Below are 16,695 nucleotides of genomic sequence, written 5' to 3' on the forward strand. Positions count from 1 at the left end.
ATGAATATTACCAAATTTTCTTCATTAAGGTTACATAATGAATTATGTTCTAATTGAAAGATATGTAATTATAGTTAAATATATTATAAGAAATATTAATTACAATAAAACGTAAATCCTTGCTCTTGAGAAAACAAATTATTTGAAAATATTACAAACAAGTAAGTACATATCACTTTTAAATATATTACTTTGTTATCTTATAGTAGTTCTGATAATCAACATGCTGCTAATTACTATAATTGCAAAAATGGAAATTAACTTTTGAAATAATCTTTAAAATATTGCTGATATATAAATAAAAAAAAAAATAAACATGAAACTACTGAAGCACTTTCGACAAGGAATATTTGATTCGTATTTATAATATGTAAGCGGCAGGTGTGCGCAATTTTTGCACGCGAAAAGCGTCTGCTTTCATCCGTCTGGTCCCAAAATCTGCTATTGGCAATTTTCGGTGAGGTGCATTTAATAGTGTTGCTTGCTGTACACACCCAGAACAAGTCTTAAAAGAGTTGCCGATACAAAGCAACGCGAAGTGGAAAGCATAGCCGGACAGACTACTTCGAGAGGGAGGTAGAAGAAACTAGTCGTTGAAGCCAATGGCAATATTGTTGTAAAGAATATATAATGAAAAGCAATGTTTTCGTTCCGAAGGAAGGCTTGAAATATTTTTCAGCTTGCATCAACATTTTGCGTAAAAGTACCAGTCTATAGCTAGTAGTATATTAATCCTTTGCACTCGAGAGGTGGCTCTTGGTCACCACTTGATTTGATGCGTCGGTCATTTCATGCTGTAATTTGAGAGGTGATTATCGATCACTACTCCGTTTGACGCGATAATTCAAGCGGTAACGATGTTTATTAATGTTTGGTTTGAGCAATATCTCTCCATGAGTGTATTCCACAACACATGCGTATAAAACAACTTTGTGTTTTTAAACTTATTGTTATATATTAGTCTTCGGAGTGAGTTCGAACTCGAAAGTCGTGGCAATAGGAATATTATTTTCGATGTTTCCTCGATGAAAACGAACTTGACGACAGAGAGGAGAAAAGCAGTGGCAAAGACAGAGATGAAATAACACGTGTAAGAAGGCGAAAAAACAGGATAATAGATAGTGAATATGAAAGTGACAATGATTCCGCATAAGAGACAGAAAATTGAGATGTATAACTTGCGCAGAATCCGACGAAATATCGCAAAGAATATCGTTTGTATCCTTCGAAAGAGCCGCAGGACCGTATATATCATCAGACACAAAAGAACCGTTAGATTTCTTTAAGTTCTCTATGAAATCATTTTAAGTTAGCTGTAAGAAATTCACTAAAATGTGAATCGTCTCGAGTTGCTGGTGTTCCCCAAAGCGTAAGCCTCGTGTGCAAAGGGTGAGCTAGATCAAGAGATTGTAGATAGGCTCTATTTCACTGGTGAAGCTAGGAGTAATTTTTTTTTATCGTAAATTATTATTTCTTTAACATTTTGCAATCTGAAATCGGGTGTTTCACGTTTTCACGATTTCTGTTTTTCAACAAATTCAGGTTCAACAATGTTCAGACAAATTTTACGTTTTAGAAAACTAAAAACTGCTGCTACTTAGTTCACGAGAAATGTTTACTACATGGTAGATATACTAGGCGATTAAATCAAAAAAAATTTCGCTATTGCCGATTAAATGATTTAAGTTTGCGGTTTATTGAGTGCGCACAGAAGTCCTCATGTGTTGATAAATGCAAAGTTTATGATGGATTATTTTTACAGCATTGTTTTTTTCCCCTTCCATTTAGCATTGTTATTTATAAGCTAGCAACACTAGTCGAAAAATGAGTCAAATATTTATGAAGGAATTCTGTTAAAAATAGACCTCAAAATTCGATTCATATAAGCGCATCGAACTGATTATCTATACAGCAGAGTACGAAAATTTAAGGAAATTCGTAAGGTTTTTTTAAGATTCCTGTTTATAGTACATAATTATTGATATTCTTAAATCATAATTGTTATAAAAAGATAACAAAAATAAATATTGCAAAAGTAAGTGTGGACAAGCTCACAGACCAGAAATGATATCGCTCCACATCGTTCGGGTTTAGATAGCTGTTTCGTCCTGGTCGCTTTAAAGATCATGCTGCGAAACAAAAAGTTCCACGTTTTGAACCTGGTTAGGAGCACAGCATCTAAGTACAGGGACCAACATAGGCACCACCTTGGGGAACATCGTATTTAAGAACTTCATACTTTCATAGAGCTATCGGTTCTTATTACGATTTTAGGTAGCACTACGAGACCAGCAAGGTCCCAAACGCGAGTGGCGACAATATCAACGACATTGCCGCAGGCAAAAATTTCGGGAGTAACTTACATCATTTTTAAATGTCTCATAGCGAGCAACCACCAAACAATATATATATATTTCTCAGTAAATAAACAAACATTGATATTAAAAATCATTTCTGTAATGCGACTATTTCCGTCGAGGACCCAAAACCATCTGAAACCGTAGGTGGTCATTTTTAGAAGATATCGCTATATTTTACTTTTAGTTCATTTATATTTTTTAATTACAAATTCGGCAAACTGATTAGCAGGTAAATTTGAATCGTGTTTTTTCAGAAACCGTACTGAAATATGTTTTACTGTTTATATCATAAATATGTGCGTATGGCATTAAAATCGTGCATATTTTAATCCAATCAGCTGAATAATTTTTAAAAGTGTTAACTCATTAATCATAAAATCCAAATGTAAGACATTTTTAGTTTTCAAACGCATACTCCGTCACATTTCACAAGCCATTCTTTTTTAACGTCTAACCAACTGTGGTTTAAGTTTTACAAAGTTTTAAATTAAATGGCAAAAACAAAATTGCTTTGATGGTCAATTCTTTTCACAAATTTGATTTCTACAGCAATTTATTCACATTTGTTATTAAAAATGTGCTTTTTTTAAGCTATGAGAGTTTAGTTAAGGGTAATGAAAGAAAAGTTAGTAAAAGAATGGTAATTCTAATGACAAAAGTTGTGCTCCAATATACATAATAATTATAAAACTTATTCAATACAAAGCAAAATCACTCGCACATTCTTATTTGAAGATAGACCCAGCAACTGAATATGACGCATAGGACATGAATAATAAGAGTACGTTATGTTTCACTTCAAAGGGCTGTATAGTAGGCCATTACAGAGTGACGCTTTAGTGTCCTGTAAATGCAGTTTCTGACTGACGGCATCCACGTTGCTTTAACGATGATGTCTACAAATTCTTGAGTGATCACTTCACTGCAGGGTGGATTGATTAAGATAACGATCAGTAATCATTCTATGGCCTTCCATGTCCCCAGAAAGTCCCATTACACATTATGAATTCATGACGAAGAATGTGAATTATGAGTTATCCATAGCAGAAAGTCAACTTTTTGGGGACTTTGGAGATTATGTAATGGAAAATAACTTTACACTAATCAATCCACTTGCGGAAGCGGCCATTTAAGAATGTGCATTGCATTCTTCTGTAAATGTTTGTAAAAAACAAGTAAACTCTGTATTTAGTGCATAATATAGCCCAGAATGAATATGGATGGAACAACGATGGAAATGCGCATTTGTATGTTTATTTCAAAAATTTTCAAAACATGTGCTTCATTAGTGCAAGATAGATGAAATTTATGTTGAAGTCAAAATCGTAATACTACAGATAGCTTTGTGTGTAGCTTAGCAACATGTTGGTATAGTAGTCAGGAAGACAACTTCCCAGCTTAGGGACCCAGTTTTGATATTTATATTCTTCTGCTAATGCAATAGCTACTACGTCTGCATACGTCATGGACAAAGACAATATAAGATAGCGAAATATCCAATGGTTACGGCCATCCTTGGGCGAATACTTAACTGGCCAACTGGTTTCAGCACATGGGTTGAAGCAGGATATCATGTGGATAGCGCCATGTGTGGAACTCATGTTGAAGTGTTTTATAAAAGCAAAAAACTTTTTGAGTTTGTATTCCATAACATATATATTTTTTAACTAGCTATAATTACCGTGATTAAAGTCTAACTGAAGCTCCGTATCTATAATACTTAAGAAAACGTTATCGTTTTTCTTCTTTACTATAGCTTGTTATAATAATATATTTCATAATTTTTCTGTTAACTTTTGAGATGGATATCATATTTATACTTCTTTTATGTTATATTACCGTTATATCCGATGAATAAAGATACTACTTTCTGCTCCCCCCAACTTTTCCATGTGTAACTGAAGGTTTTGAAATGAATAACGTCTGCTTGAACTGTAGCACGTTCCACCCTTCTATTGCCCCCCCTTACCGCTATGCTTCGTTTGTCACATAGCAGAATTTCTCATGCGTAGAAAAAAGAAAAAAGAATAATGATTCTTACGCACACTACATTTAAAGAAGTATGTGTAACAGAGCGTTAAATGTTTTTATTAGATACACTTTCTGTTTCCATTAGAAATGCTTATGATGCTGTCGGAAATGGTGTTTTCGAAACAAAGTTGCATACATTTTTTTATTACTTATTTTTATATAATTGTATTCACAGTTTATCTTAAAACCTTATTTTTGCGTTTTATTTATTTAAATTTTATAAAAGACAATAAAAAGTGGTTTTTAAAACTGTACGTACTTTTTAGTGACGATAGAATTATATGATTTTTATTCTACAGTGATAAATAACAACATTAATTAAAATCAATCATTATATAATAATATGCTTATTATACTATAATCATTATAGTATAATAACATGTAAAAGTATCATTTTAATGATAGATTTTTGGGTATTACTTTGGTATTAATTTTGGTACTTCTTTTTGAAGCCAGAAACTCAGAATATTGTTAAATTTTTAAAAACCTACTATTATCTGTAATTATTAAATTATTATCAATCTCAAGTACGTTACATGCATATATTTACACAGACTGTGTTAAAAGGTGCCTGTATTTCCTTCAATGTCGATTCTAGACATGTACTTCCAGAAAATTTTTCAAAATGGGGCAAATAGTTTTGGAGAGCACGTTCAACATTATAAGTAAGAGAAGTTTCAAAGAAAATGCCTAATTTTTTAAATGGTATCCACAGACGCAAAATTCTAGTTAACAAAAATTAAATTACTTTACACATTGTAAACGGAAAGCTGCTCATCTTACAGGTAAAGTTAGCAGATTTTTTTGGAGGGTATCCATTTAGGGAAGGGATGCCTTCATGGAGGCCTTTTTACAGCCGTCGGGACTCGAAACCGGTTGAAACTGTTCGGGCGCTGGTGGGCTTGGAGAAATGTTTAAAAACAAAAATTTTTAAATTAGACTCTTTTTCTGTGCGTATTATTGACGAAATGCAGCTGTAAAACGGCAACTGCTTGTTTTGACAATTATTGAACAAATACTAATTAAACAGCAGTTGTTTTAATTTAAAGTTAGGTCCATGTATATATTGACTACGTACAGCACTATCAGTTTTGGTCGAAAAGATATGGAACTTTCTGTTTTTTACTTATGAAAACATGACGGATATTTTACTAACTGGAATTTTTCCTCCATGTGGACCTTACAAAATAGCATAATTTATAGTTACAAAACTCTCTTATCTACAGCGATAAAATCCATGCCCTGCCTTATTTTAAAAAACTTGTAGTTGAAAATGCATCCCTAAGGTTAATATTTAAAGAAATATCGCTCTTTTCAAGCGCGATGTAACCCATGTGCATGCTTTGCTAATAGGAATAAGGAAAATAATTGGAAGAGAAGGATTTTGGATTCATTTAGTTATAGCAAAGCACACCACGACTATCTGCTTGAGAGAAAGATGCCTTCGTGGAGGACTTTTTAAAGAGAAACTGACGCATTTTACTTTTCGCACGGTGAAACAGAATTGGAAGTAAAAGACATTAATGTAAAATCTAAATCAGAAAGAAAAGCGACACTGGACATGAGTTAATTTTGATATTCAAAATCTACGTCAATCTGAGGTTGCATTTTTGAATATTTTTACGTAAGACAAACGGTTTTAAAAAACTATTTTATCGGTAAGTTTCTAAAGTAGTTGAAATAACAGATTTTTCATAACAGGATGAATCAATACCATAAATTTGCTTCTCTTTAGCTAAACGCGGTGAAACCTCAAACCGTATTACGACGAACGTTCTGTTTACCATTTTGAAGAATACTTTACGGTGAACTTTGTTAAACAGTGAAAAAGATGAAAAAGTTTCAAAAAAAATATTTATTTCAGTACCTAAAATTTAGGTGAATATTGGCTTGTGGGAATCATCCACACCTGCCACAAGCAAGTTCCCTTTAAAAAGGGAAAAACAGGAAACAGATGTTCCTTTCTCGACTTAACATCCCCTTCAAGGTTTCTTGGTGCAAGAAGAGGAGTTATTCATAGAATCGAATAGCCCTACTTCCCAAAAGTCTTGGGGTGGGAAGAGAATTTACTGCAGGTTTGTTGATATGTCAAAGGGAAAGCATATTAAAAAAAAAAAAAAAATGGTGCAATCTGAAAATTTCGATTCAGTCTAACACATAAAATAATAATAAAAATTAAATAACTTCAACATTACATTTTTTTAAATATAAAAAAAAATTGAAAGCATATTTTTTTTAAATATATAAAATTAACAATATATATCTATCAATTTATTTTTTGTATACAGATTCTAGTTGAACTTCTGAAACAGATTTAAGTTAAATAATTACGTTAAAATCTTTACTTTAAGAATCAGCGCGTGCCAAATTGACAGTTGGAAATCTCTTACGGCGAAGACGTTCAAATATCCATGTTCATTAATGGATTATGCCAATTAAAATTTGCTTTCTACTTGAAGACTTTTCTGAATGTGAATAATAATTCAAAAAGAACACATCAAACATATATAGATAAATGACAAAAACATTTTTGCCTCTCTAACTTGAATTAAAGCTGATGATTGTAATATTACAGAACAAGGATTAAAAAAAAAAAAAAACTGGTTTTTATACATAAATAAAGTTTGTTCATTGGGGAACGATGGAAAAAGAATTATCATAAAGCCTTCAGTACAAAATAAAATTGACACGGTATATTAAAAAGAAGGGGGGAAGAAAGAAAGAAAATCCTTAATAGCAATGACAGCAAATACGATATAGCTGTGATAGCAAATATCATATAGTATTTGGAGTTGTTTTTATCGGCAGCTATACGTACTTCGGATTATATAAACACTGTGCATTAAAAAGCGAAATATTCAAATTGACTTTAAGCGAATTTCAAGTCTACGATACTGCTGAAATTTTGTAACCAGTGTTCTTCAATGCCATGAACAGATTATTTTCTGCACTTGTATTTATGATTATTCTTTTTGTTATTTACATTATACTCTCTCTCTCTTTTAATACTTATTTAATGACTCATTACCAAATCAACTTGTTATTAATACTATTCTTCTGCTAATTATAATATGGGTTATTCCTCTTTTAAATTAAAAAGAAATTTATCTAACTTCGGATGAATCATGATTTACCATTGATTGCCCAAGTAAATTGTAAATCGACTGTGCTTCGTCAATGTAGTTTTCATAATGCGTTTTTTTTTTTAATTTCATATGTGTTTCATTGGTTTAGAAGTTTGAAAGAGATCATTGTAATAAAAATTAAGCTGTAATAATTCTTTTTAATTACAATTGCATAATATTTCCATTCTGCGATATGAATGAAAACGAAAAATTGAATTGAAATTTTGAAATCTGTATCATGCAAGCTCTATTTCTTCAACAATAATATTGTGTAGAAATAATAAAGCTTTTCATTTTCTTCTCTTTTTTATGGAAACATTACATCATAATGTTTCATAAAATATGTTATACTATTTTATGAAAACATTATGGCTTTTGCGGATAACACAGAATCATAATGATTCAGAAAACATATGATCATTGACTATATGTCATACGAAAAAGCTCTTCCATAATAATATTGGATAAGCAAATTGGAAATATTATTGAAAAATTATATTGAAATATATAATATCATAAAATATTATATGAAAAATCTGTTCAGTAAAAAGTGAACAGAAATTTTCCTTTGTTAAATGCATAACAGCTTACCATATAAGATGCCCGTGTTTTTGTATAAAATATAAATGATCAAATTTTCCATTGCGCTAAAGACCATCTTAAAGAAGACATCAAGGCAATCAATTAGAATTCCGTCCTCAGTTTACCAGGAACTTTATCTTATAAGCACAGAATAAATTATATAGGTCTGCTTTCCAACCGATTATATGTTTATGAAGCGCAAAATTTGAGTGTACCATAGTACCCATCGCACAGCTACAACACAGGTCCGGGGTTCGATCCCCAGGCTGGGCAAGGTTGACTCAGCCTTTCATCTTTTGAATGGGTATATAAAATGAGTACCATGTTCGCTTGGGGACTAAACACCGGTGGTCCTGCGATAAGCTGACTACTTGTCTAGGGCATATACTGATTTGCTCCGGGCCCAGCAAGAAAGCAGACTTCGGGGCACTGCAGGCCATGACTCACTATATAATAGGGCTGTTGCGCCACTTATTTCATAGTTTAGAAGATTAAAAAATAGAAATTATTATCTTTTTTCTATAATGTGAAGGTGACTGTTTTTATTATACTTAAATGCTATAAAAACTTTTTTTTTTTTTTTTTTTAAATTAATGGAAGCAAGGAAAAAACGAAGTATCTTTTGTCCAAACCATCTAATTCAGTTACAAATAGATATCATTAGAGCAGCGGTTTTCAAGATGCGAAGCACGGAACCTTGGAGTTCCTCTAGTGTTCTAGATGCTTCTCTAGACGTTCTGCAAGTCAAAATCAAATTCAAAAGAATTTTTGAAAACCGTATGACCTACAAAATTAATCATCTAAAATATTTAATTCAATCACACTTTTTATTTCTGTTTTTCTTGTTACTTAAAATAATATGAAGAAAATCTATTTTGAGTAAAACTGTAATACACTGCGATTTTCTTTTCGTTTTCCATACGAAGTATACGCATTACTATATTTTCAATAATTCTATGACATTAATTTTCCTGCGCAGCAGGGATTAAAAAAAATTAGGAATTTCAAAACGTTAAAGTTTTAAGAATTCCACAGAAGCAGATAGTTTTAGAGCAAGGTTCTTTAATATTTAGAGATTCTCCTTGTCAACCATTTCGAAGACCACTGCATTTGAACAAGCTCTTTCTTTCCTAAATCAGAAGCATATAAGAGGAGAATCTGTTTCTGGTTAAATCATTCAAAATCAATCCCAAACATATAACATTTTCATCGAGATCCAAATTTATAAATCTGGAGTAAAAGTATATTTTTCACCTTTTATGTAAGAGTATAATTTTCCTTTAAATGAAAAGAAAATTATTACAAATTCAGCAGGTTCGGAAAGGGGAAAAAAGGGGGAGTCAAAAAAGAGAATACGGATGATTCACATATGTCCTTGACTTTCATGCATTACGTGAAAGCTGAATCCCCCCCCCTTTCTTGCATAGAGTTAATGCAAGCATAACACATCAGTCTAGCGGAGAAGCCATTATCGTGTGAAATAAATACTGTAGCGTAACAAACTGACCGAGTTAAATTCATTGTGAATCTGCAAGGCATGGAAAGGTACAGAACGTTGAACTAGATAATTGATAGACAGCTTATGATGAGATGCTGGATTTTTATTGAAAGTAATAAAGATTTTTTTTATTTTATTTTATTTTTTTGCAGAGGATTACTAAGATTTTAAAGAAATTCAGTAAAAAGGAGTAACACTAATGAGAAAGAATTTTGTATAAATACTCTATAGGATTTATAATCGTGCCGTCTTCAGTCTAATAGTGTCTCTAATATTTTTTAATAAATTATTTATTAATAATACACAAATAATTTTTTTTGTATTAAAAGTTCTGATATTTAAAAAAGACCTCCTCCAACAAAGCCAAATTATAATTTAAGAAGTCACCGAGCGTTAAGAAACTTTGGGTCTTAGTAGAATGTTATCGGACTTTCAACGTAGGCAATTATTTTTAATTTAAAAACTCGATGGTAAAATAAACGACATATGGTATATAAAAATGAACGACAAAACAACTTTTAAGTGTTTTGTTCTCTCATTTTCACTCAATTGTCAATCTGAATAAAATATGTATATTAAAATATGTATAATGTTGCTGAATTCAATTTTGAAACACGATGGTATTTACAAACGTACGCGATCGATCATTTTCTTGGAACGACATTTAGTTGCGTTATTTTGTGGAATTAGTCAGGACCTAATAGCCCACGAGACCAGATCCTATGATCCCCGATTTTTAAGAAGGCCCCTAAACAAATGTCTCATAACTTTGATTTCTCTCTCACGGAAACAAGGAAAATGGATGCTTGTGATCCTGAAATAAACTGTGCTTCAGATTTCAGACTTTCATAATTGAGCCCTGAATTTAGTTGTGCTAAATGAAGGATTTAAAAAAAATAGCCTGTAAGGTGAGTATACTTTAAGATGACCTTGATTCACAGAATGTTATGGACAGAAAGAATAACCTTCTTAGTAATTAAACCTTCTTAAGGGGATTACCTTTATTCGAGACAATTTTGGTCTTCTGTCGTGATCGTCTTAGAAAACATGCGTATCAATGATATTTAGTAAACTTATTACATTCTAGGAAATACTAGTAGCGTTCACTAGTGTTCACCGAGAGAGGTTTCACTGTATTACAAATCCTAGAGCAATTTCACTAGCTGAATGCCTTTTATCTCCTTTCGAATGGCGTAGCTAAAAATAGAAACATCCTAAGACCATCTTATGTGACACTCCATAGGAAAAAGAGATAATTGAACAATGTGCTTCTTTCATTGAAGAGGTGAGTAAAAAGGTGTCAGTATTGCAACTAGTGCTGAAACTTCTATTTCAGCAATGGGTAGGGCATTTAAAAGAAAGGGACCATCCCCTAAACTTATCTACATTGATAATCAAGGGTACGACCTTGATAGCATACTTTGATGTCTTTTAACTTTTGTTTAAACTGCAAGAATTAAATTTATTTTCTTTCTTCCTCATGATTTTTAATACTTAAAAAGCGTCAAAACACGCAACAACAGCAGTTCATTCAAGATTACAAGATTACTTCGTATATATCTAGAAAACTGATATTTAGAATGGATTCCATTAAACCCCCATATTTTGTGAATTAATATATTATGGAGTTGTACACTTTTTTATAAAAAATATTTTAAATTACATTATTTTATAGTTGTCTTATTAATTTTTTAAAAAAATTCCGTAATCTAAGTCATTAAAAAAAAAAGCTTAAAACTATGTGTTACAAAAATTGGTGACATGTATCGGAATTTTTATATGATCTGAGGCGTTGCAGTCGAAAATATGCGTTCGCGAAGATAGATTTTTGAGCTGAGTTCTAGACAAGGAAAAACAAGATCGTAGTATTATATGCTGTAACTGAGTAAATTCTTTTCTCATTTGATTCAAAATGAACAAATGAATACAATGGTGATCCTTTGCAAAAAAGAAATAAATATGTTGAATAAAAAATGGCTTTAAGAAAATCTTCAATCAAAATGGCATTGCCAGTGATTGTTGAATTATCATACAGTTTATTTATTGATTGTACTGTTATATTAGTTGTAGATACAATGCTTTTATTCAAAGATTCCATACAATCTACGAAAGATTTCAGACATTCTGCCAGGACAAAGAGTTTGAGAATATATTTTAAAGGCCAAGCAATAAACCCTGAAGAGTTGCATTTAATGAAAAACTAAAAGTACTTCTGTTCTTCATTAAATGAAGGTTTGATTATCGCTTATTTTCCGAAGCAAAGGTCGAAGCTTAGCATTAGAAGCAATAATAAATGACAATATCTATAAAATTAAGCTTTGTTACAATCATGAACCCCGAATCAGATTTTAGGGAGCCACCATCTTATCCTGCAGTATTCTCGAAACCTTGTTTATACATCATGTAAATGAAAAAAAAAATGGGCATTAAGACCTCTCAAATAAACACTTTACACAAGGCCTCCCTCTTTAAATGGACCGTACACACATTGTTGCACTAAAATATACTATGTGTTTTAATGGAAGATTTCTTAATGGTAAGGAAATAGCTTATTAACAATTTAGTTTAAATTCCAAAATTGAATTCTTAAAAACCTAAGTATTTAAACCAAAATGTATTTGAATGAAACTTTATCTGAAAAATTTTATGTTTAAGGAAAATAAATAAATAAATAAATAAAAAGAATTAATTTTTGGTAAAATGGTATTTGGGAAAAACAAAAATTTTCGAAATGTGTAAACAAAAGTTAGTATTTTATGGGGGAAATAATTAATTATTGAAATAGTCAAAATATTTAAATCAGGAATTCTATAATTTCCTACTTAAAATTTAATATCCTATATAAAGCAGATTTAAAAAAATGACTGGTGAATATATGATTACATAAACCAAAGTTTTACCAAAAGTTTTGTCTCCAAGTTTCCATGAACTTCCTCCAGTTTAACATCGTATTTATTTTGCTCATATACGATCTAAGAGAATTCAGATTTTTAATTAGCAATCAAATGCAAAAATTTTTTAATCCATTTAATCACACATTTAAAGCTTATCATTAGAAGCAATAATAAATGACAATATCTATAAAATTAAGCTTTGTTACAATCATGTATTTATTTAGACTTCACAATGTTAATAAAGATGAATAAAATAGATCACACATCATAAAAACATTTATTATTATAAGCTTATTATAATATTATTGCAATTTCTTAAATGTTCAAAAATGAAATATGCATCAACAGCTGGACTCCTGTAAAAGTTTACATTATTAATTTTTGAGCACTATACAAATAATTTATAATAAAAATGTATGAAGACTATAAAATAATAACTGAAATATTGCAGATAAATTAATAAGACAAAAAAATTCCTTCTCAAAATCTAAATTTATTTTAAGAATATTTTAAAAAATTCTATCCCCATACGGTTGTAATCGATTCTTACATATTCTGGTTTTTAATTCTCGAACTTTTAAGATTCTGTTGCAGAATTTTAGTTCCATCCATTTTGTAACTTTTAAATTCTGAATAATTTTGTTACCTTTTGCATCAAAACTGAATTAAATTTACTCCAGTTTGAACACGAATGTTTAGCAAAATCATATATCTGATACGATGCTAAACATTATTTAATAGAAGTCAAGAACAGTCAAACAGTCGAAATTCACGTATTATTCAAGTTGCACAAAAACTGCTTTTTAATGAAACTTAAGGACTAATTGCACAAATTGTTCTTAAAAAAATAATCATCTATTTTACCTTTGATCAAACAAATTTATTGATTGAAAACTTATTGATCAAACAAATCAATAGATGATTAATTGGTTTAAGTCACCAGTGATTGCAAACAATGCGAATTAAATTAAATATTTAATTTCTGAGTTTCTTAATGAAGAGCAAATAATAGTTCTTGAAATAAATCGCACTATATAACAGTTCTTCGATTTGATTGAAAAATTACTTGACATAATATCCCTGATTTCTCTTAATTACCACACTTTTTTCTCCGAAAATGACAGCTTTGAGAATGATAAACACCGCAAAAGTATGTGGCACGACCCACATGACCTTAGGAGGAGCCGAAATGATGTCCCGGCGCAGACATCTGTCAAAAAGTATTTTATGTCTGCTGATATCAAACATCAATACCGATGATACAACAAAAGTCAAATCTATTTATGTACTTACATCCTGAGCAGACGAGATAATCCTTGAAATAAACAAAAGCAGTCAAATAGAAAAAAGCAAGTCCATCAGCGGTGTATTCCACAGGGCACTAACCGACTCAGCGTCAAACCAGCAAACACAGCTCCGCAACAGAACTTCTTTTGAACGGCGAAACAGGTTGAATTGTTTACATGGCGAGGGGAGGCGTTGAAGGCAGTCTACTCTCTGGAGCAGGGGGTAGCTGTGAGATTCCTGAAAGTGAAGCGAACCAATAGAAAGCTGGCAGGTTTACGTAGGGCTCAGAGGAACCTGTTTTGGGAAAAGTTCGCCCGCGTGATGCAACGTTGCTATTTGATGCCATGGAGAATTCTTGTCCTCTGTTGGAAATTTTGGGAGTGCGTTGACTTGACTCGATAGCGGTTTTCTAATGGCAGTTTGGCCACCCCCATGCCCGAAAGGGTTGAGCGCCTGAAGCATACTAAAAAAGATTAAGCGATAGAAGCCAGACAACTATTTGGAGAACCAGCATCGGATAAATGGTACATTTGTAATATTTAACCTGTCAGCGAATGCGACAGAAATTTACCTGTTACTTCCAAAAAGGTAGTATCCATCTTAGAAACAGAAGCACACTTAGAAGACTGAGATAACTTTAATAATATCAACACGCTGAATATCTTTACAATTTCAGTAAATGTAAGTATGCTGCTTCAGTAAACTATCTCATTTAATCCGGCGGAAGTCGCACCAAGAAAAGTTACTTGAGTGGGCGCGTGGGGTATCACATACCCCAATATTTAAAATACGATAAAAATAATTTTATTTAGTTTTAAAGCTGTTTTTCTTGTTCTCGTTTATTATAAATACGTGAATACTAATTGGGTTTCAAAAAATTAATTTGCAAAATAATCTTAGAGTTAAAATTAAGATAAATGAAAATAATAAAAAAATAAACATCATGCCTCTAAGTTTCATTGCATTCTCTAATGCACAATGCTTATTTTATTTCTTCACACTTTGAACGAAATACGTTCATGTGTTCTTGGCACAGAATGTTTTCACATTTTAAACATTGCATTCATGTTCTTCTGTCCTGAGCGCGAGGGCAAAAAACTTATCACATCTTTTATACTAAGTTGTTTCGAATTTGATGTATGCGTTTTAATTCTTCGTCGAAACTTCTGCTTTTGTTTTGCATGCAGTAAGTCAGTTTCTTGGTAAACTTTTAATCTCTGATTCTTTGTTCAATAATTTTTTTCATTAATTGTAATGCCTTCAAAAACAGACTTCTGTTTCTGGTTGGTGGATTAGCAGTTGAATGTAATATAATTCAAGCATTTATTACAGCAACATTCAATGCAGGAAAGAAAATTACCATTGGCCACCTCCTTGTTATTCTGGCAATTGAATAATTGGTTGACATTTCATCCCCCATATCCACTGCTCCTTTAGTCATATCATAAAATCATATAATTCCTGACGTTTTATGTTCTCCAATAGTATGATCGTTATATAATGTTGAAAGCATAAGAACAGTTTTTCCTTTTTTAGGAACATCAAGAATTAATCTTTTATCTTTTTCGAAACGAAAACAGTGTAGAAAATATTCGTAGTTTCATCTTCAGTTTCCGAAATGCAATCTTCATCGCTTTCAAATATTTCTAATAAATCTCACAGGCGTTGCATTTCCAATTCATAGGAAGTCATTCTTTTTACTATAATGCAGTTGGAAATTTTTAAGAATTTAATGTCAAGTATTTTAAAATTGCTTGCGAGTAGAAATATGTACTGTTACACTCTAGAAATAAATTTCTGAACTAAATATTCAGTCAGAAAAACACGCGGACAGGCGCGTGGGGTGTGTCATACCCCAGTTCCAACAAAATACCGATAAATATTTTTCTGAAACACACAGGCAAAGAAAAAGCGGTTCTGAAAGTCAACCACAACTAGAAACTCAGCTACTGAAAGCAGCACAGAATTTCAGTTTCACAAGTTAGGAATATTACACTTTTATATAGGATTGGGATATGATACACCCCACGCGCTTTCCCGCGGGTTAAAATAATGTGGCACAGAAATGGAGCTTTTGGTCATCCGGAATAACAATGTGCCAGCAGACGAAAATACTAAACAAATTAGTGTTGAGTTTCTTATTATTACATATAATGCAGTTGCACATATCATTGAAATTCCTAAAATATGAAAATATTACAATAAATATTTAATTTTGTAATTCATATAAAATGTGATTTTCATATTAATTCGTAACTGGTCAGCAACAAGGGCAGAGAAAGAGTGTTGAGAATAAGGGTGTCTGTGAAATAAAAACGGCAAGAAAAACTTGTAAAAGCAAGAAACATTTGTTCGATAATATTGAATTTTGCCACCATATCCAGTTTTGCGATTCAGATGACATATATCTATAAAGAATTATTAACTGTTAAAGGTCTTTTTATAGTTCTATTAATACAACAGTGCTAAGAATATTAATTATGATCACTAAAATAATGAATTTCATGACTTGAAAATTAGGGGGACAACGACAATTATTAACTTGTATCTTACTACCCTTGTGTAAATAAAGGTTACGTCCTATGCAATTATTCATTATTATTATTCATTTATTATTATTTCAGAGTAATAAAACATCAGAATTAATTTCTTGATGCACTTTTTTAATCTTTTTTTTTTTTTTTACTCCTAAAACAATATATGTTTTCTGATAAACTTTTAAGTACAGAGAACCGCTGAACGTTAAGTATGCAAATTCGCAAGCAAACAAAGCATAATGTTACAAATCTTGAAATAAAAAAGCTTCCAGTTGTTTTCGAATACATTATTTTTTCAGTCAAATGACAACCTATGCGAGTCTCCTTCCAACGGCGAGACTAGAATTCTGCCAATGCTAAGAATTTATTAACGGAGATATC

At 31.5% G+C, this 16,695-nt stretch overlaps 1 protein-coding gene across 4 annotated transcripts in view; it reads right to left on the reverse strand.

Annotated features, from left to right (window-relative positions):
* LOC118199544 (uncharacterized) overlaps positions 1-14,020 on the reverse strand; it is a 123,325-nt gene extending 109,305 nt beyond the window's left edge. For 3 of the 4 annotated variants that reach the window (XM_035371434.2, XM_035371431.2, XM_035371432.2), the window contains exon 1: positions 13,784-14,016. The gene's annotated coding sequence lies outside the window, so the exon portion shown is untranslated. Of the gene's footprint in view, positions 1-13,783 lie in introns of all 4 variants that reach the window. The other variant, XM_085815029.1, reaches the window with a different exon arrangement.
* Between the last annotated feature and the right edge of the window lie 2,675 nt (positions 14,021-16,695).

The sequence above is a fragment of the Stegodyphus dumicola genome, chromosome 4 (genome assembly GCF_044657685.1).
Source record: "Stegodyphus dumicola isolate Sdum_Otavi_A_Nest chromosome 4, ASM4465768v1".
Taxonomy (NCBI): domain Eukaryota; kingdom Metazoa; phylum Arthropoda; class Arachnida; order Araneae; family Eresidae; genus Stegodyphus; species Stegodyphus dumicola.